This window comes from Sparus aurata, chromosome 13 (assembly GCF_900880675.1).
Source record: "Sparus aurata chromosome 13, fSpaAur1.1, whole genome shotgun sequence".
Taxonomy (NCBI): domain Eukaryota; kingdom Metazoa; phylum Chordata; class Actinopteri; order Spariformes; family Sparidae; genus Sparus; species Sparus aurata.
Genome location: NC_044199.1, coordinates 23,433,282 through 23,459,248, shown reverse-complemented (window position 1 = coordinate 23,459,248; position 25,967 = coordinate 23,433,282). Strand labels below are relative to the sequence as shown.

The window sequence follows — 25,967 nt, the reverse complement described above, 5'->3', positions numbered from 1 at the left end:
TTGTGAGGATTGAAGGCCCTGAGTTCTGGGACAGGAAAGCAACAGTCCTCAGTGAAGTAGGTCCCAGGTCTTTTGTGGTGAAGACAGAGAATGGACAAGTGTTAAAGAGAAACAGGAGGAGTCTGTTAAAGACTCAGGACATTGAGAAGCAAGCCGAGGAGACTGGATCTGAACAGCAAGAGGGTGCTACACCAGATGTGCATCACACCGAGCCTCCTTCACATTCCCCAATGACTGTGACACTCAGAAGGTCTACCAGACCTGGGAAGCCTCCTGAAAGGCTCATAGAACAATAGTGAACTGCTCAACTGATGAAATGTGAAAGAAAGTTGTTGACATTTGGCACTGTTAAAAAAAAAAAAGGTGTTAATCGTTGTGCTGAATTTGATATGCTATAATGTCTTACTGTTACAGTTGTGTAAAATGTGAAGAACAATACTTTCTTTCAGTGTTTGATATTCATTGGCTTTGATCAGGGAGATTAATGGTTTTTGAAATACATATATAGTCTATGGGCAAGACTACAGGTTGTGTTGCAATGAGTTGATGCATGTGGTTCATGTTGTGTTTGCCAGTTTGGAAGGGGGATGTAGTGATATGTGGTAGCAGAAGGTCACCCATAGGCGGCAGTGTAACCTCAAGGGGTCTCTGTAACTATGAATGTGATTACAGGTAGTAGAAGAAGTGCTGAAGATTAAGACATGAGGAGTTACCAAATAAACAGCTAGCTGAAGCTAGCACAAAGTTCAACTTGAAGCATTATTTGTATGCATAAGAACTTTATAGTTAGTAGTGAAGAAAACTGTGTGATTACTGGATTTATTGAAACTCCATTTTCAAGATTGCCTTTTCAGGATAAACTTGAAATTGTCCAGAAAGGTCGACCATCACCCGCCTTGCCAGGATTGGCGCAATCTAGCAAGAGCTACCAGAGGCATTTTCAAGCTAGCAGCTAACTTACAGCCGCTACCCCTGTCTAACGGGCAGCCCGCGCACCAACAACCTGTACTGCTGGGATTGCCTGCTTTTCAATCCCGACAAGGGGCCCGGTGCAGCGTGGGATTCAATAATTTGAGTTGCTTAACCAAAGCAGCTCAAAAACATCCCAGCTGGGCTTTATGACCCAGCCATTGCACACTTTGTTAAAAAGGATCGCAGGATGGACTTCATTTTTAAGTGATCTTCATTTGGTGAGTACCTTTTTTTCAATAACCATAATAATAATAGGCCCTGCTTTATACATACATTTATTTCTTACTGTAAAGGTACTGTAAAGGTTTGTTGAAGCAGCAAAAAAAATTGATATTCAATATACATGTACCTCTTACTAACATTTTAAGTTTGACAGAATATAAGCATGTTGTGCTTAGAGCATAAGCTGTACTGAACAGGATGAATTAATGTGTGTGTGCATTTCCCAAGGGGCTGAATGTGATGTTTGAAGACCAACAGAGGACCTTACTGTGGAAAGCAGGTAGGGAAGAAATCACTGTCTGCATCTTGTTGCTTTGCATTTGTTCAGTTGCCAGGTCAAAGAAAATGGACTCTTAGTTAGACTGTGATTAGTTCTTCAGGCTGTGTTGCTTCTTGAAGCGGTTTGGAGATAATGTATCATAATAGAAAAAATAAAATGGCTGTGACTGTAACTGTGTGCATCTGTATGTGTGTGTGGTCAAGGTTTCAAAGGAAAGTCGAAGCCCAACCTGTCGAAGCAGGAGACCAGCAGTCTGACATAGGGCTGAACGATATGGACAAAATTTCATATCTCGATATTCATGCCAGATATCTCGATATTGATACGATACGATACGACTACGGGTTCGGTGAAAACCAAGCATTTTTCAGAAAAATAAAGAGATTATTTTGAGCCATATACAAATGGTTGATAGAGAAATCTTTACCAAATAATCACAAACTCACTACAGAGACAAATATATTTGAAGTAACAACAGTAAAGGGAGGGAGAAGATCAAACGAACTATGTGCATTTTTACAAGATGAACAATGACATCCTAATCTGGAGAGAAAGAGTGAGAGTGACGATCGAGACTCAGCAGCTTCAGGTTATCACTGGTAAAGTACCAGTGGAATTTAGAAAGACTAAGAAGTTAGAGAATTAACGGATCAAAACAGAGTAGACAGCAGCTATACGGTCTCAAATCCACGGAGCGAGGGGCCGCAGCGTCCGCTCCTGCTGCCCCAGCCAGCCCCCCCACATACACACATGCCACCTGCAGCCGTGTGAGAGGACAGAGCCGGCATTGCTGCAGGGGAGCCGCAGACTGCGATGACTCTGAGCAGCAGGAGAATTACAATATAATATATTTCTCGCCTTTCCCCCGATGATCTGAATAAGTCCCTAATTTGTTGCTAGTTGCTTTTTAGAAATAAAGTCGCTAAGAGGGTCTGAAAAGTCGCTGAACTAGCTAGAAAGTTGCCAAGTTGTGTGTGCGTCTCAGTCTCAGTCTCCCTCACTCCCGCCCTTGTATGTTTGTCATTGGTTGGCTTCAGCTGTCGATCCACAGCAAGCATGAAATAAGGTTTGTGGTTGGCTGGCCTTAGCGGTGCATTCAAGGGCAATCGTAAAAAGGATGTTTGTTGTGACTGCCAGAGCTGTACATGCAGGGCGAGCGGGGTAATCTATATCGTTTATATCGTTGCTTTTTCGATATGAATATCTTGAATGTTCATATCTAGATATAGATACGATAACGATATATCGTTCAGCCCTAGTCTGACATGTGGCCTGCGCATCCTGTTTCGTATGTACACAAACAAGATTCACCAGAACGCCTGGGAGGAGGTCCAGAGACGACTGCTCAAGTAAGGAACAAACGTGACACGTTCATATCCCACTGCACCATCACTGCGACTGTTGACCCTTAAGTGGTAGTGGATAGTCAGTGGAAATGAGAATTGCACCTATTCAGCTATCTCCATTGATATCTAATATGATTTCTAAGTAGATGCGACACTCTTCTCATATTTTTCTGACACTCATCATTGCAGTTAACTTTCAGTCCCCCTGTGACTGTACCACAATCTGCCCACAGACAATGACTGATATAAATGAGATTTAAGTGCCTAAAAGTGTTTTTTTTTGTCTCCTTCTCTCTCTCTCTCTCTCTCTCTCTGTCTCATCTCACCTCTACTCTCAGGTCAAAGCTCATGTGTCCAGATACTACCCTCTGCTGTGTGAGATCATGCAGTTCGACCTGATCCGTGAGCGCGGGGCTGTTCTAAGAAAATTTTATCTGCACATTTGCCTCGTGATTCACATCGCACAGCTGCCTGAGCCCAAACCAGAACCTCCGCCGCCACATGTTGAGCAAGAGGCAGACACAGGTGGGGTAGGAGGCTGGGGAGGAGGCCCAGTGATACTGCACCACAAACAGCCTGGAACACAGAGCTCTACTGAGGCCTCCACCTCAGATCTGTGCGACTGTGCTGTGACTTTGTGTCACCTCAGGGCCCTCCATGTGGTTTATGACAGACACTTGACTGGTGTCAATCAGCTATCTGCTACCACCCATTCGCACCCTTAACCTCGTCACCACACACACACACACTTGATTTCAGAACAAAACAGTAATGTCTTGTACAAGCTGCAGCGATACCTCCACTGGATGAAACTAAAAATAAATAAACAACTGAGAGTTACCCTTTTCGCTGATGTGTTCAGATGAAATATATTTCAAGGGAATAGATGAATATTCTAGACATTTTACTTTCATTCCAGCTAAACATACAGTACCAGTCAAAAGTTTGGACACACCTTCTCATTCAATGTTTTTTCTATATTTTTCTTATTTTCTACATTGTAGATTAATATTGAAGACATCAAAACTATGAAGGAACAAATGTAGTAAACAAAAAAGTGTTAAACAAACCAGAATATGTTTTATATTTTAGATTCTTCAAAGTAGCCCCCATTTGCTTTGATGACAGCTTTGCACACTCTTGGTATTCTCTCAATCGGCTTCAAGAGGTCGTCACCTGGAATGGTTTTCAATTAACAGGTAAGCCTTGTCATGTAATTTGTGGAATTTCTTGTCTTCTTAATGTGTTCATGGCTAAATGGTTCACTGTATAGAACTGTGTACCAACACTACCTCTGCACAACACAACTGATGGTCTCAGACACATTAAGAAGGCAAGAAATAACACAAATTAACTCTTGCCAAGACACACCTGTTAATTAAAAACCATTCCAGGTGACTACTAAAATATAAAACATATTCTGGTTTGTTTAACACTTTTTTGTTTACAGCCAGCTTTGTGTGCCTTGTTTTACTGAATGGCCTTTGTATGTTGTGAAGCCATTTAGGGCAAAGAAACCTTGTTAAGACCTGGCAATTAATTTTTGTCCACTGTGGTTAACATGACACTGAGGTCTTTATTTCAAAAACCATGCATGCTGTTTATTTGAGTCCTATTGTCATGTGTAAAGCACATCCTGGGCTTTCTAGTGATGTAACACACAAGGGGGTGTTAAGTGATCAAATTTATAAAGAAAAATTGTTTCTGTTTATCCTGAGGATGTTGATCTTTATTTATGAGAGTCTTCACTATATTATGTTAATGTTAAGCCTTTCAAAATACACATTTTAACCCATGTCCTTTGTTGGGGACAGTGGGACTTCTTCTAATTTCCAACCATTTTCCATACTTCAGGAAACAGGCAGGAAAGATTTTGTTTAAGATTATTTAGAGTAAGACATTGAGCTGTCAGGAGATGAGGAGGAAGAGAGCAAGGCAGTAGGGCAGATTTTAAAATGTGTTTTTTATTTGTTTCCAATATTCATCAAATGAGAAAGAATTAAAAGGAAAATGCATTATTTTATCATTACCAAATTGTGCCTTGTAATGTACTTTTTGTGGAAAAGAATGACCCTGATGTCCACTACAAGGGACAGGTTATAAACAATAAATCAATAACATTTTTAGAAAATCATCTTGGTGATATGTTTATTACAACAATTGCTTAAATTATGTACAAAAAAATGTTTTTCTTCCTGGTCTCAGGAGGATATGCTGACCTTGCATGTCACATGTAGGGCTCTGGCTATTATTTGTATTGCTTTGTTTGATTGTTTATTGTCAATTGTGGCCCAATGGTCCTAGTGAAGGCCCAGGGTCCAGGGCCAAGGTTCACCACTGGTTTTTTGCCCTTATAAAACACACACGCTGCTACAGCTGTACAGCGACAGACGCACTGTGCTCAGGCTCAGCTGATCGGCGCTCAGACGCAGGTTAGATCTTCACAGTTCGTCCCCCCATTTGCTCTGTACAAGTTGTTGCTGCTAAATGATACAGATGCCTGCTGATTGTGAATTAGTCCATTTGGATTTAAATGTTAAACTGAGGTAGTGAAATGTGGGTTTTCTGGTTACCAAATTAAGTCTGGTTGCCTAATTGGCAATTTTTAAAACAGCAGAATTACTGATGTCATTTCTTTTTGTGTTTCCTGTTGAACTTCAAAATACTGAACCATTGAAATCAGAAACTAATCTGTATAAAGGACCAATTTGTGTTAATTTTTTGTAATTTAATTTTACTGCGCAAAATTCATTATTTTATTGGAACATTTCATAAGTTAAAAAGCCTTTTCAAGCTCACATTCAGCTCACGATTTCTGTGTGTTTCTGTCTGTCGCCACAGTAACCAAGTAAAGATCCAGAGATCCAGTCCTGACTCCGGTGTCTCATTTCCAACTTGGGACACAACAAAGACATAAAATAGAGATGGGTAACATATTTAATATATGATAGGGGATGACTCCCAGTGATAATGACTACTACTACCCAATGAGATACAACAAAGACTGTGGTTCACTAGAGTGGAATTACTGCCCTATTTCCATGGAGATAGTAAGGACCAATAATGTTTTTCCAATCTATAAAACTAGATTGGAGCTTGCAATTAAAGCCTGTGTAGATGAACATACCACCTGTCTCAGCAGAGATGCACTGGCTGTCATTACCACCAGAGATGCAGCAAGATTATGATGACTGTATAGATAAATTACATTTTAGGATTAAAGAATTTTTGGTACATGTTAATTTGTGAGCTTTTATTAGCTTTGGACAGAGCCAGGCTGACTGTGTTTCTCCTGTTTCCCCATATGTGTGTGAGAGCTGCTTGTACTGATGTCATGCCTGTAAAAAAGGAGAATTTGACCTGGACAAGGTAAGACCATATTGATTTTCTCTGTAAAACTATATAACTGTATGAATCTATCAGGATCTGTGATTTTAATGTTTTTACTTGAGCAAATCTTACTTTTAGGAACGTAATGTTGATAGGAGAATCTCTAAAGGGAATATTTATCACTCTTTATTTCTGCTTTTCTGTGTCTCTCTTAGTTAAGAACAAAAGTGGCACATTGTTGGCTTTGCTAGCAATGCTCAGTGGCTTGTGGATCACAAGGCAGACATGTACTGCTGCAATTGTGCCAACCTGAAGTGAGTGATGATTAATATGAAATATACTTCTAAATAAAAAGAATCCTGATGAATCCTCTAATGGAATAATGACCTGGTTCTCTCTTCATTAGCACTGACGGTACCTGCTGTAGAATGAGTCATCTGGCTAAGAAAACAGACACGCTTCACGTTGCGCAGCCAAAGTGAGTGTACACACACACACACACACACATTATGTTGCAGCCATTCGCTAAAATCATTTAAATTCATTTTTAATCTCATCTAAACTCCATACCCCATAATGACAAAGTGAAAAGGGAATTTTACAACATTTTGCAAATGTATTAAAAATTAAAAACTAAAATATAACATTGTACTAAGTTTTCAGACCCTTTACTGTGACTTAAAATGTAGCTCATCTTTGGTCTGTTTTTGGTCATCTTAGAGATGTTTCTACACCTTGATTAGGTAAGTTCAATTGATTTGACATGATTTGGAAAGGCACACACCTGTCTATGTAAGGTCTCACAGCTGACAATGCATATCAGAGCAAAAACCAAGCCATGAGGTGGAAGGAACTGCCTGCAGAGCTCAGCAACAGGATTGTGTCGAGTCACAGATCTGGGGAAGGCTAACAAAATCTTCTGCAGTGATGGTTGACCTTCTGGAGGTTTCTCCCATCTCCACACAGGATCTCTGGAGCTCAGCCAGAGTGACTATCAGGTTCTTGGTCACTTCTCTTACCAAGGCCCTTCTCCACTGATTACTCAGTTGGGCTAGGCGGCCAGAGCTAGGAGGAGCCCTGGCTCTTGGGAACCTTCAGTGCAGCAGAATTTTTCTTGTAGCCTTCCCCAGATCTGTGCCTTGACACAATCCTGTTTCTGAGCTCTGCAGGCAGTTCTGCAGCGGATTCGCTGTCCACATGAGAACGCAAGGGCGGTGTTTTCGGGTTTTTCCACCTTGAGACCCGGTTTAAAAAAAGTGAGTTTACAGGATCCATGTGGACGATCGGCCAAAACGATGCAAAACAAGCGTTTCCATGTGGATGGCCCCACATGAGATTGACTGTAAGTGATATGCCTTATTGGTGCAGGAGGGGGTGGGGCCTGGGCTCGCTGCCACGCCCTCTCCCCCCTCACGGCATCGGCATGGAAAAAAGTTCAAGGTCAGGATTTTTTTTTGCAATCACCCTTGCTTCCACCTCATGGCTTGGTTTTTGCTCTGCTATGCATTATCAGCTGTGAGACCTCATATAGACAGGTGTGAGCCTTACAAATGATGTCCAATCAATTGAATTTTCCACAGTTGGACTGCGGGGTGGGTGATATGGCCAAAATCTTCGATCACGGTATAAGTAATTTTATATCACGGCAATGGTATATATCACAATATAGTAATTGTTCTGTAAATTCAATGAATGGTTTAAAATAACGACACCATACTTTGTCACATGATTATTTTCCTTTATTTACTCTCATTCACCGGGTCTGTTGTTGCTATCGCTGTTAATTCATTCTAGTCAGTCTCCTCCATTTGCTGTCGTGTGTGTGTTTGACTAACACGCATGCAGAGCACAGCAGATTGCATTAAAACAAATTTAAGGAGTTCCCACTTTATTCCAAAAATTCCTTCCTTTTGAGCTTTATTCCAGTAATGTTAAATAAGCCGTTCCAGCTCTAATTTTACACAATTGGGATTTAAGAGGGAGCTGTTCATTTTCCAATAAGATACTTTTTTAAATCCAGATTTATCAGGAAAAAGACTAACATTAATTGTTATTGCCTTGTGATCTGTTGAGGTTGTAGATAAAACTTCAACCGTGATACTGTCCTTATCAAATGTTTTGGATACAAGCCAAAAGTCTACACGACAACGTCTGGAGCAATCCTTATTACTCCACGTGTAAATTTGACTATTTGGAAATTTCTCTCTCCATATATTGGTTCTTCCTCAGTTCAATCCTTGCCTTTGGTTTTATTTATTCTTTTGAGCTTTGTTTCTTCCCATCTTATCTGAGTTCAGTTGTATGGTTGTGCTCTATAGCTTTAATTGCAAACTACAACTGTTTAGTAAGTTAAGGATGTGTTGCTGATTAAAGCTTGAAGTGGCGATGAGGTCTTAAAAAATTTTAAGAAGGTCTTTTAAAAAGTCTTAAAAAGGTATTTAACTAAAGGATTCCTGCATATACTCTGGCAATGTCTGATAAGAAAAAAGCAACTCAAAGTAGAAATGATATTTCAGTTTTTCAAGAATGTTTGTCTGTAAACGGCAAAAGGTTTACATGGATTGTCTAAACAAATGCCTGTTTTCTCCACAGATGGACAATCGGAAGTATTTAAAGAGGCCCCAGCTGACAAGCAAGTGAACAGACAGTTTAAAATGATCTGACAACAGTTTCACACAGTATGTATTGCCCACTTTGAATGTATCCTAACATGATTTTTACATTTGTTTAATTTGCAAGAAATGGTTACAAAGTTTAATGGCCACGATTTAAGTCCAAATATTGTTGATTGTCTTCATAAGCTGCTCCTGTGCTTCACAATTGTGGAACAGAGTCCAGCTCCCAATACACATTCATTGCATTGAGAAAAAAGCCTCAAAATTACTCTTATTGCACGTAACAGGCAATAAGTAGATTCTGCTAGTATATGTTACAAAAACCCATGTAATCATGTCAGATTTTAATCGCCATCCCATGGAGATACGTTGCTTTTTCACTGCGCTTGAAAGAAGAATCCATACCATACATACACAATATTGATTTACCTTAGAACAAATGTAGACATCCACGTTTATCCTCTTTACGTTGAGTTGACTGTGGTCTACCACACAGCTTAATCCACCAATTTTGTCTGAGTATCAGGCTAGCAATACATTGAGTTGAGTATGTGTAGTCAGCTCACACTGCATACTCAAAAATCCTGATAATTTAGTAGACATGCAGGCATTTCTTGCATACATGATCCAGATACTATGCAGCTGAAACACCACATACTCAATCTGACATACTTAGTATGAATAGTACATTAGTAACACAGTATGATGGACAGCATGACAGCTCCTTAAGTGAAGCCAAACATCTCAATTGCCCCCTGGTGGGTGGCTGTAGTATAGGACAAAGCCCACCTTCTCCATGTTGTCTGGTTGAACATGGGCCAAACTAAGAAAAACTCCAAGAACACGTAAAATCTTGGTTGGTTGGTTTCTGTCATTAAAGTTAGTTCTTAAGCTAACGTTACTCATAGATGAAAATAGTTTGCATTGGGATACTTTCAACAGAATCCACTGAGTTTCTGTTTCCAGTTTTGCCCTGCAGTTATGGAGGTCAAGTCAATGTATCTTAGTTGTAGCGCATACAAGCAACTGCTGAAGAAGCTGCTCAATATTTTGGACTTGCAGTGTGGACAGTACAACACAAAAGTTATGAATATCACTTTAAAGGATAAAACTGGTGTAGTGTTTACTTATTGTAAACATGGCCTGTGAAAAGAGCAAAATCTGCAATGCTTTTCTGTTAATAACTATGGTCCATCTATCCACCGCAAGAAATATATATATTTATATATACCCAATCATGTAACTATTTGAACTCCATGGTATTCAAATGTGTCAGGTTTTGAAAAGTTTATCATAGACTGTTGCTTATGTCTATGCAGTAGAATAGTAGGGGGCTTTCCAGTGTTACTGGATGGGCAGAGCAGGGAGCTATCTGGTTTCTACTATAAGGGATCGTGACTGAAAACATGTTATTTGGGCCCAGGGCTAAAAATATTGAACTATTCCTATTTCTTTTTTTGTCTTTTCCTATAAAAATCAGTCAGCCTTTTCCTTTCTACCTATGATGACATTCCCCAAATCAGGTCACCAGAGTGTTTAAAGTGCCGACATGCACCTTTCTTCGTGCCCACACTCCAATTTGGTCATGAAGGACATTGAGCTAACAACTTAACAAATATGTATGCTTTACATATTTTTTTCAGTCAGTGTTTATGGTTTGTTGTCCTTTCAACAGTTTAACATTATACAGTTAAAATTAATAAAACACTGATCAACTACTGCTACAATAAAACATCTGCATACATATTACTCATGATGCAGTACACACATTTCAAGTATTTCCTCTTATGTCATGCTTCATTGTCTATACATTATGTTGAGCTGTCCTGTCTTTCTAAAATAAAATTAGTGTTTGTCCATTTTTCAGATCATTATACTATTGTTTTCCATACTTACCAACTAGCCAAAGTTCTGACTGCATGCAGACTCATTATGTGCATGTAATCTTGTTCAAACTTAACCTAATTCCACACTATTCCTCTACTTTTCATGTCCAGGTTTGTGATAGGCGACAGGCCCAGTACATCATCTCCTGTGGAGATGATCTCACCAGAGACCCCAAGCAGCCCAGTGAGCCCACCCATAGATTATTTCACCCGTCCCAACCAAGACACCCTTCAGCTGTATGGAAGTAGAATCATGTCATAATCAAGAGCATAGATTTTCAGTTTGAGAGCATGATTTTATTCCTTTTTAGTGACACAGCTCCTTCGCGTGCTCAGATTTTTTTCTCCTCATGCTCACATTTTGTGCTTGCATTTAAATTTCTTCTGCTTTCTTTCAAAATGTCTGCTTAAAGTAAAAAATCACATGCCTGTGTTCACATTTCTCCTTCTTGTACACAAAAATGTCGCTCGCATTCAAATGTGCCCTCAGCGCGCTCAGATCTAAGTGCACACGCTCAGAACACACCTGCTCACAGGTCAAGTTCTGCTCTCGGATCTCTCCTCTGCTCACGGATTTTTCTTGTGTATCAACACTGTCAACCAATAGTGGGCCGGCTACTGTTGACCAATCAGATTATCCCCGCTTCTTTGCGGGTGCGTTCGTTGTACTTCAAGGAGCGTCGCATACTTGCGGGCACTCTTTCTACCGGGTTTATCTACTTCCGTCCTCCGGGCTGTTAAATGTGGTGGTTCCCTTAATTTTATGACGACTTTTGGACTAAAATATCAGTTAATCAATACACGAGCGCCCGTGCTTTTCATTACAATAGCTACATCAACATAAAGTAGAACAATAGCTGCTCTACTTTCGCCATATTAGCCAGCTACCCAGGCAGCGGGATATATCTTATATGGTATAAATACTGAAAGTTTAGTATGATTGTGACGATAGTACAGTGGTTAAGAACATCAATTTTTGAAGTTTTTTGCATCATGGGACGCTGGTTCGCATCCCGGCCCGGCGTACAGAGTGGGGTGTAAATGTACCGTATATTACCAAATAATAGCCGCGTGTCAATTAACCGCAGGGTCCCTTTAAACGCCAATGCAGGTGTATATTTTGATAAATAACCGCTGGTTCCAAATAAATGCTGGGTCTAATTCATTTATTCTTTTTTAATCAAGGAAGAAGACGTGACCACTGTCACTGCACTTTTTTCTTCTTCACCTTTTTCACGCGTTGTGCTGCTTTCTGTCAGTCAGTATCACACTGATGATCGCCATGGCTCCGGTGCAGCAACAAAATAAAAAGTATGACTTGAAATTCAAACTTTCTGTCATAAAATATGCAGAGGAAAACTCGGGAAAACCGTGAGTGACAGACAGCAGAGATTAGGAGTTTGCAGCGAGTGCTAGTTGGATTAATCGTTTCCTCCGCCGCAACTTCAGGAGGATGCCAGAGAATTAACAGAGAAGCTGGCGAAGTTTGTGACATTTTCATTCCGGATTTTGAGAGGAAGGAATTAAACGCCTGTCCCAAATAAACGCCTGGTCTGTTAAGTGATTGAAACAAATAAACGCCCCGGCTATTATTTGGTATTTTACAGTATGATAGCTCGCTCGGCCGGGGAGAGAGACATGGATCACAGTGCTCAGCTGCAGACACAGCAGAGAGGTGACGAGACGCGACTCATCATGACTGACAGGCATCAAGGCCACTCAGCGTTACCTTACTGACCCGCCCCCAGATATTTCATTCACAAAAACAGGGCCTGTGGCAATTCTGGACAGCTGTTTTTTTTTCTTCTTTTTTTCTTCTTCCTTCATGGGCCCCCTGACGACGTCATTGAAACGCTTAACAAGAGATGATGGGTAAACATACGTGATTAAAAAGGTGTAATGAAAAATACGCTATGATAATAGAGTATTTTTCATTCATTACACGAGCGAGGGTGCCGGCCGGGCCGGGATGCGAACCAGCGTCCCATGATGCAAAAAGCAACATGTACAGGAGCTTTTAACCACTGTACTATCATCACAGTTGTAGTCTCTCCTCAGTATTTATACTATATAACATATCGCTGCCTGGGTAGCTGGCTATTGGCTAATATGGCGAAAGTAGAGCCGTTATTGTTCTACTTTATGTTGATGTAGCTATTGTAATGAAAAGCACGGGCGCTCGTGTATTAATTAACTGATATTTTATTCCAAAAGTTGTCATAAAATTAAGGGAACCACCACATTTAACAGCCTGGAGGACGGAAGTAGATAAACCCGGTAGAAACAGTGCCCGACGCTCCTTGAAGTACAACGAACGCACCCGCAAAGAAGCGGGTATAATCTGTTTGGTCAACAGTAGCCGGCCTTCTATTGGTTGACAGTGTTGATACACAAGAAAAATCTGTGAGCAGAGGAGAGATCTGAGGGGTATTGCACAAAACTAGGATAAGGGATTAAGCCAGGATATCTTGGTTATCCTGGCTCAATTTATCCGTGATCCGGTTGCACAAAAGCAGGATAGGGGGCAGTAGGATATGTTTTGGTATAAGTTACCATGGAGATTTATTCTGTGGAGCTAGCCTGCTCCAGACCAGGCTAACAGCCAGGCTAAGATTAATCCTAGTGATTCACCTGTATTTCCACCGTCAATCCTGTGAGGAATTAATGTGTTTTACAGCATGTCCATGGTCTTTCTAAGTATGTTGCATCACTTTAATTATCCTGCATTAAAATATTACATATATATTGTCATTTTTCCTTTCATTTAAATCTGTTGGCTGTTTGTAATTGCAACAGTCTTTTTATATTTATTCAAGTGGTAGTATTATTACTTGGGCCAAGTGTTAAATTGCTATGCTAATGAAGACTGCTTGCCAAATTGCCATCAGAGATTTCATAAATATGTTTTATTGCCGTAATTGAGATAACAAGACACAGCTGATGAAGTTGCAAAGGTGTTTTCAATGAAATCTGTGACACACACATACACACACACGATTTTTTGCAAGTGGGAGCTTCCTTTATTCTGTTGGGGATGTAGAGAACCTCAATAAAGGAACCATTTGCCGCACAATAAGTGTTTGTATGGAGCTGAAGTCATTCAACATATTCATCACCTTCCCTGGCCACAGAAGACCCCTCTCTACATCAAGGAGTTTTACAAGATTGCAGGTAACCTCAATTTTAACGTGCAACCATTACTTTCTAATTTGATCAGTCACAGTTGGACACTATTTTTTGTTACAGCTGGATTGTACACACATCAGGATCAAACGCCCCTCAGGAGAACATGAGGGAGATTACATTAACAGGACATCCTTCCACAGCATCAGTGTTCAGGTAAGAGTGATTTGTGGTTACTATGACCTACATAAATTAATTCTGTGCAATAAATGACCTTAATAGGTTACAACTTAACATTTCAGATGATCTGTGATGCTGGCTGCCTTTTTTTTTAGAGGAAAGTGGCCTGGCTCAGTGCATGACTCCAGAGTCTTTCGGGCTAGTCCAATTTACAAGAGACTTTCACAAGGTAAGCTACACATTTTATTTGTACTGTAAGCACCTTGGACATCATGAGTGTTTAACTCTGCCGTGTAGTTTTCTAAATGATATCTTGCATTATCAGGTGAATTCTCTGGTGTGCTGCTGGGAGACAGAGGCTATGCCTGCGAGTCATTCCTCTCGACTCCCCATGCACACAGCAAGACAAGGGCTTGAATCGAGATGACCTTCGGCCTTCTGAAATCTCGGTTTCAGTGCCTGCACCACCTGAGGGTTTATTTGGCAGTCATTTCTCTTGGTTGCTTGGATCCTGGAATAGAAAGAGCAAAAGAAACAAAGATTCAAACACTGTATTGCACTTATGGTTACTGTGTGCACTAAAATACTCACTTCTCTTTCTAGTTTCTGGATTTCCAGGTCCAGTTTCCTGAGTGTCCCACGTTTAATTTCAAGCTCCATTTCTTGTTGCTTTCTCTTCTTCAATTTGATTTTAATGTCTGCCAGCTCTCTGTTTCCCCAGGTGCTTTGCATACAGTATTCTGACAGTTTGTGAAGTCTGTAAAAGAAATGTCAATTAGCACAGCAGGATTTGTGCATAATGTAGATTTACTTTAGCCAATACTCACAATGTTACCAGGCTGTTTAGGGGACTGTGCAGCATCTGGGTCCTGTTACACATATATTTTCTATTAGCACCACATCACTGACTTCATACTTTATGGACTAAATAAGCAGGATATTTCCATAAAATTGACGTATCTCAAGCCTTCTGGAGTCCAGTGACAGTCTCCTCATCTGCAGAAGTGCATTCTGCATTCTGCAGATGTGCCTTCCCCCTGCCATATACATACATGTATTGAGAGAACTTGAATTAAGATTTCACAGGACATACCCACCCTGTGATTTGAATACAATGCACTAACCAGATCATCTTCTGGTGGCTCCAAAAGTGTAACTGTGTTCCCAGACACTGTAAGGAAATCCAAAGTCAGACAGTATAATATATTTGACTGTGTTCCAAGTGCAGTAGTACTGCAGTATGTACCTTGGATGAAGCGGACAGTTTCTGTGGCTGGGACAGAGTTTGTTACTGTCCCTCCCTGGATCCCCTCCATCACTGGCCTCCCTTTATTTAAATGGAGTGCCAGCTCCTCTGCTGGGGTCGTATCCTGGTTTGGTGGGCCCCCCTGTGCCATTTAACTGCTACAATCATACAGACAGTCAACATGTCAGCAGATACCTAATCTATTCACCTCATTTGTTCACTGTTATCTACTTTAAAGTCACCAGCCTGCAAAATGTTCTTGTATTTAATTTTAACTTGCTGCCAGGTCATTTTATAGCCAGACAAGTTTGTTCTTTATGAAGGAGAGAAAGATAAAATAGATAAAAACATAACATGAGAAAAATAGATTAAACAACACACGTGGATAATTGTTTGCACTTAATCATACTCTACATTTCCTGAGTAACATGCAAAATGTACAACAGTTGATTAGTGGACTTTAAAAGTATCTCCTTTAGTCCTTTAATTGTAGCCTAATTATGACAGTTCCAGTGGAGCACTGTTTATTAATTGTACAGTTTTGAACTACTTACGCATTAAGCCGGTCCACTGTTGTCTGCCAGGTTTTCTCTCATTCTTTAATTAGGGCACTGGTAATGCCTTTTTTTTCTTATAATGTCTTTCACCTCTTCATAGAACTCTGTCAGGAGCTGTTGTTCAGCGGCCGTGAGATATGACGCGCGACTCTTATCCATGTTTCCATCGGTGATTCTGTGAGCGATCACGAGGTCTATTTAAGTCTGCCGTGAACACGCACTTATCCAGACTATCTACACCTGGCTTGACATAGCCGCGCCTTTCATCCTGGCTTGGCAAACGTGCAACCAATTAAGCCAGGATGCGCCGAGCAGACTAGGTCAAGCCGCGCTTGCTCAGTTATCCTGGATATCTTTATTCTACTTTTGTGCAATACCCCTCTGGGGTCCGTTTCACAAAGCAGGTTTAGTGAAAACTCTGAGTCTGTTAACCCTGAAATGAGGGAAACTCTGAGTTTTCCATTTCACAAAGGGAGGTAACTCAAACCAGAGAAAGAGGGGTAACTCTAGCCTGTTTCACAGAGAGAGGTAACTTAAGCTCTCGGTCAGTTACCATGGTAACATACTCTATGAAACTAACCTGGTCGGGACCAGGTTTTTCTAAACCAACCTCGAGTTTCTCTCTGTCTCTATAGTTCTGCCGTCTGTTTTTTGAGAAAATCATTGCAAAAATCAGTCAGTAGGCCTATAGAAATTATATTAGGTGGCGACTATTTTCACTACCATGGCATGTCCTTTTGATAATGATCCCGTGGATGAAGGTGCAGCATTACTGCGCAGAGAATTAAATATTCGTCGGGAGATGATTATCAGACCGTGCATAGGTGTTCTTGCATTTCCAGACAATTATCTTTTTGAGCGGTACCGTTTCACGTCACAGTCCATCATTTACATACACAACCTAATCCGTCCTTACATTTCCAACATTACCAACCGAAGTCATGCTCTCACATCCCAGCAGATATTGTGTGTTGCGCTGCGTTTTTTTGCAAATGGGAGTTTTTTTATACAACGTCGGAGATGCAGAGCACTTGAGCAAGGCAACTGTATGCAGAGCGGTCAGAAAAGTGTGCCTAACCCTCAAACGGCTACTACCCATCTTTATCATTTTCAGCTCCTCTGCCTCCGTTAGAGGTGATGGTGCTGGGCCACCACCCATTTTATGGGCATCTGCTTTCTGTTGGCTGAGTAAAAGTCTGTGTTAGTTTAAATAGGCTTAATTATTTAACAGAACATGATATAGATGAGAAGACATTTATGTGTGTGAAAACAGCATTATGTTGGGGATAAAACAACTGTACAGTCAAACAGCCACTTAATATTTACTTTACAATGTAAAACATGATCAAAATGAGTTACCCCCATGAGATTATGCCGAGGTCTTACCTGTTTGAACAATGTTTCAACTTAAGTTGCTGCCAAGTGCGCTTCTCCCCCGCGGGATTGCACCTTAATGAAATAAATTAATAGGCTACCACTCAAGTTTCCCCCTGTAATATTATTGTGATTGCAAAGGACTATATTTAAACTTACGCATTGACCCGAGCACCAATGTTCTCCCACTCCGTCTCCCTCTCTTTTGCTGCTGCAGCGGTGTTACACTTCCTTCTAAAAACGTGCTCAAACTCACCGTATGAGCGCATTAATATTTACATTTCCAGTGGGAAAGCCCTCCTCTTCCCCGTTGCCATGGTGACTCGTCGAATCGGGGCTCCATTGATGCTGTCTTTTTATACTTGTGGTGCACGCGCTTAACTCCAGGTGAAACTACTCCGAGTTGATCAAACTAACTCAAATCAGCTGTTCTGGAACCGAAAACTCAGTTTCCTATCTCAGAGTAGATCAACTCAGAGTTCAGGGTTAGACTCAGAGTTTGTTGAACCTGCTTTGTGAAACGGACCCCCGAGGGCAGAACTTGACCCGTGAGCAGGTGTGTGTTCTGAGCGCGTGCACTTAGATCTGAGCGCGCAGAGGGCACATTTGAATGTGAGCAACATTTTTGTGTGCAAGAAGGAGAAATGTGAACACAGGCATGTGATTTTTTACTTTAAGCAGACATTTTGAAAGAAAGCAGAAGAAATTTAAATGCAAGCACAAAATGTGAGCATGAGGAGAAAAAATCTGAGCACGCGAAGGAGCTGTGTCACTGAAAAGGAATGAAATCATGCTCTCAAACTGAAAATCTATGCTCTTGATTAATGACATGATTCTACTTCCATACAGCTGTTTTTAAATCATCATCCTCAACAAACTACAAAGAACCCCACTGCGAGGATGGCGCCATCATTTATTTTATTCCAGGCTTAAGAATATAAAGGGATATAGTTTAGTATAGTTGTGTTATTAAGAGCTTGTGTGTTTGTATGTACATCAACGGGGCGAGTTGGCACAATATCTGCACGCGGATTGTAGTGGGCCGGTCTGGACCAAAAAGTCCAGGGCCAAATTTTTGTCCCAGTCCACCCCTGCACACACACACCTGCCTGGTCGTAATGAGACCCCTTCCACTTGATTTTCCTTTTTTCTTCATGCAAAAATCAAATTAAGTGAAGTATGTAGGTGGTCGGAGCCAGGCTATACACACACATACACACACACACACCCAGCATTTATATTTTATCCTGAATCTTAGGGAATCCATCCAGAACTGGTCAGTCATGTGGTGGTGCAAAAGCCAACAACAACAGGCAAGAGTGGTGTTATGTCCACATTGTACCAGGCATACTCAGGTCAGATGAAAATGTATGTCCATTTTACCTTTCTGTGAAATCAAATGTGGAATTAAATGGTTAAATGACTTACTGAATCCCTTCTTTCTTTAGGACCATTTCCCGACCCCGATTTGATGGCTGTTGGAGCCAAGATGTGCGAGGTGCAACCTCAGCCTTTCATTGCCCTTGTGTTAGATGGCTTGTCTGAGATAGAGCTGACTCCATCTAAATTTGGCCCTGTTCCACGTGGATCCCCTCTGTCATACCATTGTCCACCTGAAACATGTAGTGACCTTACCCTGCACCACCTGGCCCCTGAATTCCCTGCTCTTCCTCTGCCTTTGGACCAGCATATATTCTCTCACCTGAGCTTTGTTCCAACGTTACACCAGCAACTGCACCTACAATCTTTACAATAGTCTCCACAAATGGCCAGTGAAATTAAGAAGGGAACCAGGCAGCAGTCCAAATGTCCTACATGGGCGCAGTTACGCCAACCACGGTTAACTGCCAGTCGCTTTCGGGAGGCCTGCTCTTCTTGGGAGGGAAATGCGGATCCAGAGGCTGCAGCAAAGGCCCTTGCTAGCCAAATGATAAGAGGCTCAAGAAAGCAAACTCCTGCAATGATACAAGGTCTGCAAATGGAGTCTGAAGTCCTGACCAATTATGCCAAATTAAAGCAAGTCAATGTGCTGTCTGTTGGGTTTGTCATTCCTCCAGGAGCACCACATCTTGGGGCTAGTCCAGATGGTAGGGTCTATGATCCCTTAGAGTCACCGCTGTTTGGACTTGTGGAAGTTAAGAGCACCACAAAGCATGATGCTTCGCAGGTTGCACACCTCAAGTGCGAAAATGGCTCTGTCATCCTGAGGCAGTCACACAGGTACTACTGGCAGGTTCAGGGACAGTTGGCAGTAACCGGCCTTGAGTGGTGTGACTTTGTCACAGACACTCAGGCAAATGTGTATGTTGAGAGAATTTGGCGAGACGATTCATTCATACTCAAAATGAAGAACAAATTAGACCTTTTCTACTACAACACCTACATGAATGTGTACTTGGAGTAATACTGTCCTGGACTAATTAGATGTCTACAGGTTTCATGTTAATGAACTAATCAATCTTTACCTTTTTTCAATCTAAAACCTTTTCACAACTAATAGTCTTTATAACCGTAATTGTCAATTTATTAATCAGTTAATTAAGTATTTATCACACTGCCTCACTAATATTCCTCCTTGCTTTATTGATACTATGAAATGTAAAGTGAATTGTAATAAATCAGTTGTCTCTTAAAGGGGGGGATAAATGTAAAAAAAAAAAATTGATGCATATGTGAATAAGATGTGACACATGATTAATCATATAGATATACTTGATATCTGAGACTCGACGTACTTCAATGGTAACTCATTTCATGTCCACAGTACTTGCAGATAACTTTTGTCCTATCGACTGAACCATCTGGCAGTGTTTTGAAAGTGAATTTGCCATTCATAAGTCCTTTCTCCATTTCCTTTCACTTTCGCTTTTCAAGTCCACCGTGTTTTTCCCGAACGCCAACCCTGCTTCTTCTTCTTCTGATTCCCTTTCTTATTCTTCTGCCGCCCTCTGGATCAAGACTACCGGTGCCACCGACGGCCGTAAATCAAACAATGCGCGTTTCTTTTTTTTTTTAATACTGAGAAGTCTTGCGTTAAAAAAATTAACGGCATTAAGAGGCGTTATTAACGCATTAACTTTGACAGCCCTAATATTTACATAACTCAGTAAATGTAAGACAAAGCAAATGTGTCGTGTAAATCTGCATTGTCATGTAGTGCACAAAAGGGAAAGTAGGTAAGTCCCTGACTAAACAAACAGGAAGACAGAATAGGCAAACAAACAAGTCAGACTTAAAGGGATACGCCACTTTTTCAGCCAATTTACTTATTTTTCACCTCCCCTAGAGTTAAACAATTGAGTTTATCTAGCTGTTGTCTCAGTCTGACGATAGTGTTTTTAGCTTCAGATATGCCAACCTGAAGTTAAAAACACTACCGTCAGACTGAGACAACGGCTGAATGAACTGAGGAAAGGTAAAACCTAATTGTTTAACTCTAGGGGAGGTGGAAAATGAGTAAATTGGTGCGTATCCCTTTTAACAAACATATACTCTCCAGATCTCAGTCTTCTTCATAAGACAAAGGTCCTTGAAAATTCCCAAAGAGGAAGCGTCCCCAATATCAAGAAAAGGTAATTGGCCCAGGTGATGGTCACACGGCTGACAGTGGTTACACTAACCTGGAACATGTCAGCGATGACCTGCTCCTTCATGCCAACAGCTACTCGCATACAGTAAATTAGTAATTTGTCAATTAATGGCATGCTGCGAGGGGGACTGGGACTGTTTTCGCTGGTGCCTTCACTTGTCCTCTTTGTTTTACTCCAGTAGACCAGTCGAGAGGCAGATGGTGCTGTGGATTCCCAGAAGATCTTAAACACACGCTCAGATGGAAATTTGGTGTAAAATCTTATCTGGTCATCTGACGCGCAATACCGGCTGAAGAGGACGGGGGTTGGCAAGGCTGGCTCCAGCTTGGCTTCCAAGTCTTGGATGCAATTCATGCTGTCCTCCAGCATACCTGTGGTGATTGTGAAGACAAAATTCAGTCATTCATTCAATTTAGCGAAATTATAAATTATAAACAATGTTTCTTTCATGATACTGTTATATTGTCCATTTCCATTAACATTTTATGTCGTTAAACTTGTAAATGGACAATGAGGCCTATTTACATAAGTCTCCGAGTATGTAGCCATAAAGAATCATTATTTCACCCATTTGCGTTGCATAGACTTTAGGACAGACTGTCCTAAAGCCATGGGTGACATGAAATGGATAACTTGATGGGGAATGTTAATGACAGGTACCTTTAACAAGCAGGAGGGGTAGGCTAGCATTAATAAATAGGCTACAACACAACACATGGATTGAAGCAAAAAACATCTTTTGACTGAAATGTTTTTTCGAGCTGTAGCCAAGTCATATTCCCAATTTGTATTTTGTGAAACATGTTACATGGCACGTTACTTGTATGCTAAAAAATAAGATAAGATTTACAGCCTCACCCCACACCATGTTCTCTAATGCAGACATCAAGTTTAAATATTTGACCAACAGTGTTTTACAGTAGGATCACACTTAAAATGTTTTTTGTCTTTTCAGTGTAATTTTCAATCTATGAAATCCAACTGTGCCATTTTTTTTGCCAAGCTTCTCTCAAGTTTTACTCATTCAAATAATCAACTATCTACAGAACTTTTCAGTATGCTATTTTTCTACTTCTTCTTCTCATCATCATTATCATTAATTATTATTATTATTATTATTATTATTATTATAATAATAATGTTTAAAGTGAGCCTCTTAACATTTAACAGAGAAATACATAATACAAACAGCAACTTTTGCAGCCTTGTCAGTCTGATGGCGAGTTATCACCTTTCTGTCATCACTAACATACTGTTAGTAATCAAAGAAGCTCTGAGGCTTTACATTTGTTCTATATGTTATAATACAAGATTTCAGCATTGAGCTACAATCAGGCTACATTCATGATTTTGTACAGTCAAACTAACCAAAAACTAATTATTGATCATCATTGTTGTTTCAGGGTGTTCCTGTAACCATGGTAACTCTCCGTGCCAGAGGGGAGGCAGAGACGCTGAATGAAGCCGTTTACACAGACACACTGCAGACAAAGTCCAGACTATAGTTTTTATTTCACACATGTAGAACACAACAGGAGACTCTCCGTGTCAGACGAGTTCTCACATGTTGACTAAACACAAAAACCAATTGATAACGTAGCAGCGCGATGAGTCCTTGCTAGCTAAGCAGCTAAACTTTAGTGCCGCTCTGTGTTTAGATCCCTCTCCGCTGTTAACGATACCATTGGCTGCAGAGTGTGACAATCTGTCAATAAAAATCAGCCAACACTTGTTCTCCTCCAATCTACATTGATCTCATAAGTCGCCTCTGTTAAGTTTGAATGACGGAAATCCGTCGTAGCGACGGAGAACTTTAATCCATGACAACAACATTGCTAGGGAATCAGGCACAGCGATATGAGGCAAGGAATGCTTTTTACGCCTTTAACTTAGCTGTGGCAAAATATTGACAAACTGTTACAGTGATTGAAGAAGACAACACACCACTCTACCATGAAGACATAACGTTAATGTTAAAGGAGGTGGAATATATTACCTGCGGGCGGTGGCGGCGCATAATCATGGTCCAGTTTCAAAGCTTTCTTTGCAATTTCTTTTATCTCAACTCCTACCAACGTTAACGGCTGCCGTTTTTGGCACCGCTCATACACAGACTCCCTTTTTTCTTTAGAGGTGTAATCGTTCCAAGGAAAAAGGCTAGGGACAGACTCTGGTTTCAAGCGGCGAACAGTGATCCCCAAGACGTAGTCCTTCATCCCGCCAAATAGCCTGAACCCATTTTTGTCTGGCTTCACTGTTAACAGGGAAGGAGTGGAAAGATAGATGAGGCTGCTTTTGGGCATTACAAGAACAGCCCAGTACGCTACAATAACTCTTGCTCATTGCTTGCGCCTTTTTTGTTGTTGACCTGTTGCCCTGACCGGAAGTAGGTTTCCACAACGATTGCGTATTTCCGGTTCAAAATACGGAAGTTGTGTGAAAGGTCTATTGGGTCATTGGTGCTTGCTCTGTTCTGGGGGTCTTGCTGACTCTGCTCTCCCTGCCTCATGTCTTCCACATAGGCGCGTGGAAGGGCAGGGAGGTCCCAGAAAAAGCCACGCCGCCAAAATTACATTTTGCAATTGTAATTAAGTTTCTTTGACTGAAGTGGTCCTGGGTGAAGTACATGTAATTACAGGGGTTGATGCTTTGATCATTTTCCCCACATTATTTGCCAAATAGTTGTACGTTTTTATGAGAGATGATTTTTAACAGATAACACAGGAGTGTTTTATTTAGGCTTAATGTGTTTAATTTTACCAAATAATTGTTGTAGTTATGGTATAACATGCTAAGCATTATATAACCATTCTGGCTTGCATACCACTCAAGTCTTCACAGTTGTATTTTTTTTGTTGTTGCTCCTAATCTAACAGCTATGTTTTTATGTTCACAGATTGCTCTCACCATGCTCATCTTGAGACTTTTCCCATCAGGAGAGTAAAGAGAGAGAGAGAGTGAGAAAGGTTAGACAGGGTAGACGGACACCCGTGTAAAATTAGCTAACTCTGTTGCAATTAATTGTAATCATGTACTGTCCCTGCAAAAACAAACAATACTTATTTGTTGAAATTCCACGCATTGCACTGTCAGTTCTAGAAACATCCTTGTGTATATCATCTGTAGGGTCTTTTTGAATCACAGATTAAAACACAGTTTATACTGAACATATCATTATGAAACAATGTAAATATCAGGAAAGTCCCAATGCACCACAAAACTCAGTGACTGCAACGACAGATAATAGCTGATTGGTAAGATTGGGATTGATGCCTTTTAGTATAATGATCGATGTCTTTCTTTTTTGTTGTTCTTTACTGTCTTTACAGGGCAAAGCAGAGATGTTGGTGAAGTGGGAGCCCTGTCCAGTTTGGTATGTAATTCTGCAATTTTGCTTAATCTCTCCCCCTATAGGCCTCTGCAATAATACTTAAAGGGATATTCCGGCGTAAATTTAACCCATGGTCCAACGCACCATGACACAGAGTTAGACCCCCCCCTCGAGAGATGAAGTCTGACAATCGCTAGTTTCTCTAGTTGTAGCAACTTTAGTAAAGACCATAACAAACAGCGCAGTCTATTTCTCCACGTGCAAACCTCGATCAAAAAGCCACTCATAGCCACAAGTAACCCAATGAGCAAAAAGTCGTCCAAAATACTTCAAAAAGACGTGTTCACTGTACATCCAGAAGACGTCCTCAGATTAGCCAGAATGAAAGTTTTTATTACGTCTTTTCTGGACGTTGGATAGACATTTTATTTTGGATGTTATATAGACGTCATTAAAAGACGTTGTCAAGACATAATTATTGAACATCCAGAAGATGTCCTCAGAGGAGCCAAAATTAAAGTTTTTATGACGTCTTTTCTGGACGTTGGATAGACATTCTATTTTGGATGTTATATAGACGTCATTAAAAGACGTTGTCAAGACATAATTATTGAACATCCAGAAGACGTCCTCAGAGGAGCCAGAATGAAAGTTTTTATTACATCTTTTCTAGACGTTGGATAGATGTCTTGTTTTGGATGTTATATGGACGTCATTAAAAGACATTCTCAAGGGGCAGCGTTTAGCTCAGTGGGTAGAGCGCACGCCCCCAGTGCCGAGGCTCTGCAGCTGACCTGGGTTCGACTCCCGGCCTGGGTCCGTTTACTGCGTGTCACTCCCCCTCTCTCTCTCTCTCTCCCTGTTTCCTGTCATATCTTCAGCTGTTCTGTCAATAAAGCCATAAAAGGCCAAAAAAATATTTAAAAAAAAAAAGACATTCTCAAGACATAATTATTGAACAACCAAAAGATGTCATTCAAGGAGCCAGAATGAACATTATTAATACACCAGTTCATCGCAGGATCCTTACTGATGGCAGAGGCTGCCACACAAGGTGCCAACTGCACATCAGGAGCAATGTTGGGGTTCAGTATCTTGCTCAAGGATACTTCCATAGTAGTTCAGTTCTGCCCCAGAGGAGCCGGGATTCGAACCAACGACCTTCCGCTCACTAGTCAACCAGCTCTACCCACTGAGCTACAGCCGCCCCGACAACATTACAGGGATTTCCCATGACAGATGATTTTAGACACGACAAGCAGTTATATTATAGCTGAAACAAACAAAGGACAACACAATGGCATCCCCCACTCTTACGAACACATTCTCACACACACACACACACACACACACACACACACACACACTACTTATACCCCCCATGATCACTCATGGCTATGAATCAAGTCACTTTAGGAAGCTAAGCATTTTGTGGCTCCAGAGATAGAAAAAAAACCTGTTTGGCAGCTGGTTTGTAATTAAATGTGTGATAATATTTCTTTACGTTTCACTCTGAGAATGTGTGACTGCCAGGAAGACAGGGAGACACTCAATTATCCTTTGAGTCGATTGTTACTGGAAAATCAGGCTTTTTGACCAAGTATATACTCATATTTAGACATTTATACTCTAGTGGTTTAAATAAAAGAATCAAAGTAATTACTTATACTGTTGGGTAAGAGCATGCTTTTTTTTCAGCATGTTGTTGAGGTCAAACTGTATAAGGACACGACATGTTCACCTGAGAGGGACATCATAAATTCTCACCCGGGCCAACCTTGGCCCATTAACACATGACAAGTAAAGCCTGTTCCTATCTCTCTATAAAAGCAAGGAATCTCTGTCTGTCTGTCTGTCTGTCTGTGTATGTGTGTGTGCCTCAAATATCTCTGCGGATCAGGATCAGACTGACCTG

General features: G+C 40.8%; 3 long non-coding RNA genes across 6 annotated transcripts; 2 read left to right on the top strand and 1 right to left on the bottom strand.

The window, feature by feature from the left end:
* Nucleotides 1–5,566: 5,566 nt before the first annotated feature.
* LOC115594452 (uncharacterized) lies at nucleotides 5,567–10,914 on the top strand. The gene is made up of 5 exons (XR_003986488.1): nucleotides 5,567–6,189; nucleotides 6,366–6,464; nucleotides 6,557–6,628; nucleotides 8,743–8,828; nucleotides 10,763–10,914. It is a non-coding gene; the product is annotated as an uncharacterized LOC115594452 (long non-coding RNA).
* A 2,143-nt stretch (nucleotides 10,915–13,057) lies between these two features.
* LOC115594447 (uncharacterized) lies at nucleotides 13,058–14,551 on the top strand. 4 transcript variants are annotated; one of them, XR_003986484.1, is made up of 4 exons: nucleotides 13,058–13,822; nucleotides 13,898–13,990; nucleotides 14,110–14,183; nucleotides 14,280–14,416. It is a non-coding gene; the product is annotated as an uncharacterized LOC115594447 (long non-coding RNA). The 4 variants fall into 4 exon arrangements; XR_003986483.1 differs by having other exon boundaries at nucleotides 14,077–14,183; XR_003986482.1 differs by having other exon boundaries at nucleotides 13,819–13,990.
* Nucleotides 14,344–14,964, bottom strand: LOC115594449 (uncharacterized). The gene is made up of 3 exons (XR_003986485.1): nucleotides 14,782–14,964; nucleotides 14,546–14,711; nucleotides 14,344–14,465 (listed from the first exon to the last, which is right to left on the bottom strand). It is a non-coding gene; the product is annotated as an uncharacterized LOC115594449 (long non-coding RNA).
* Between the last annotated feature and the right edge of the window lie 11,003 nt (nucleotides 14,965–25,967).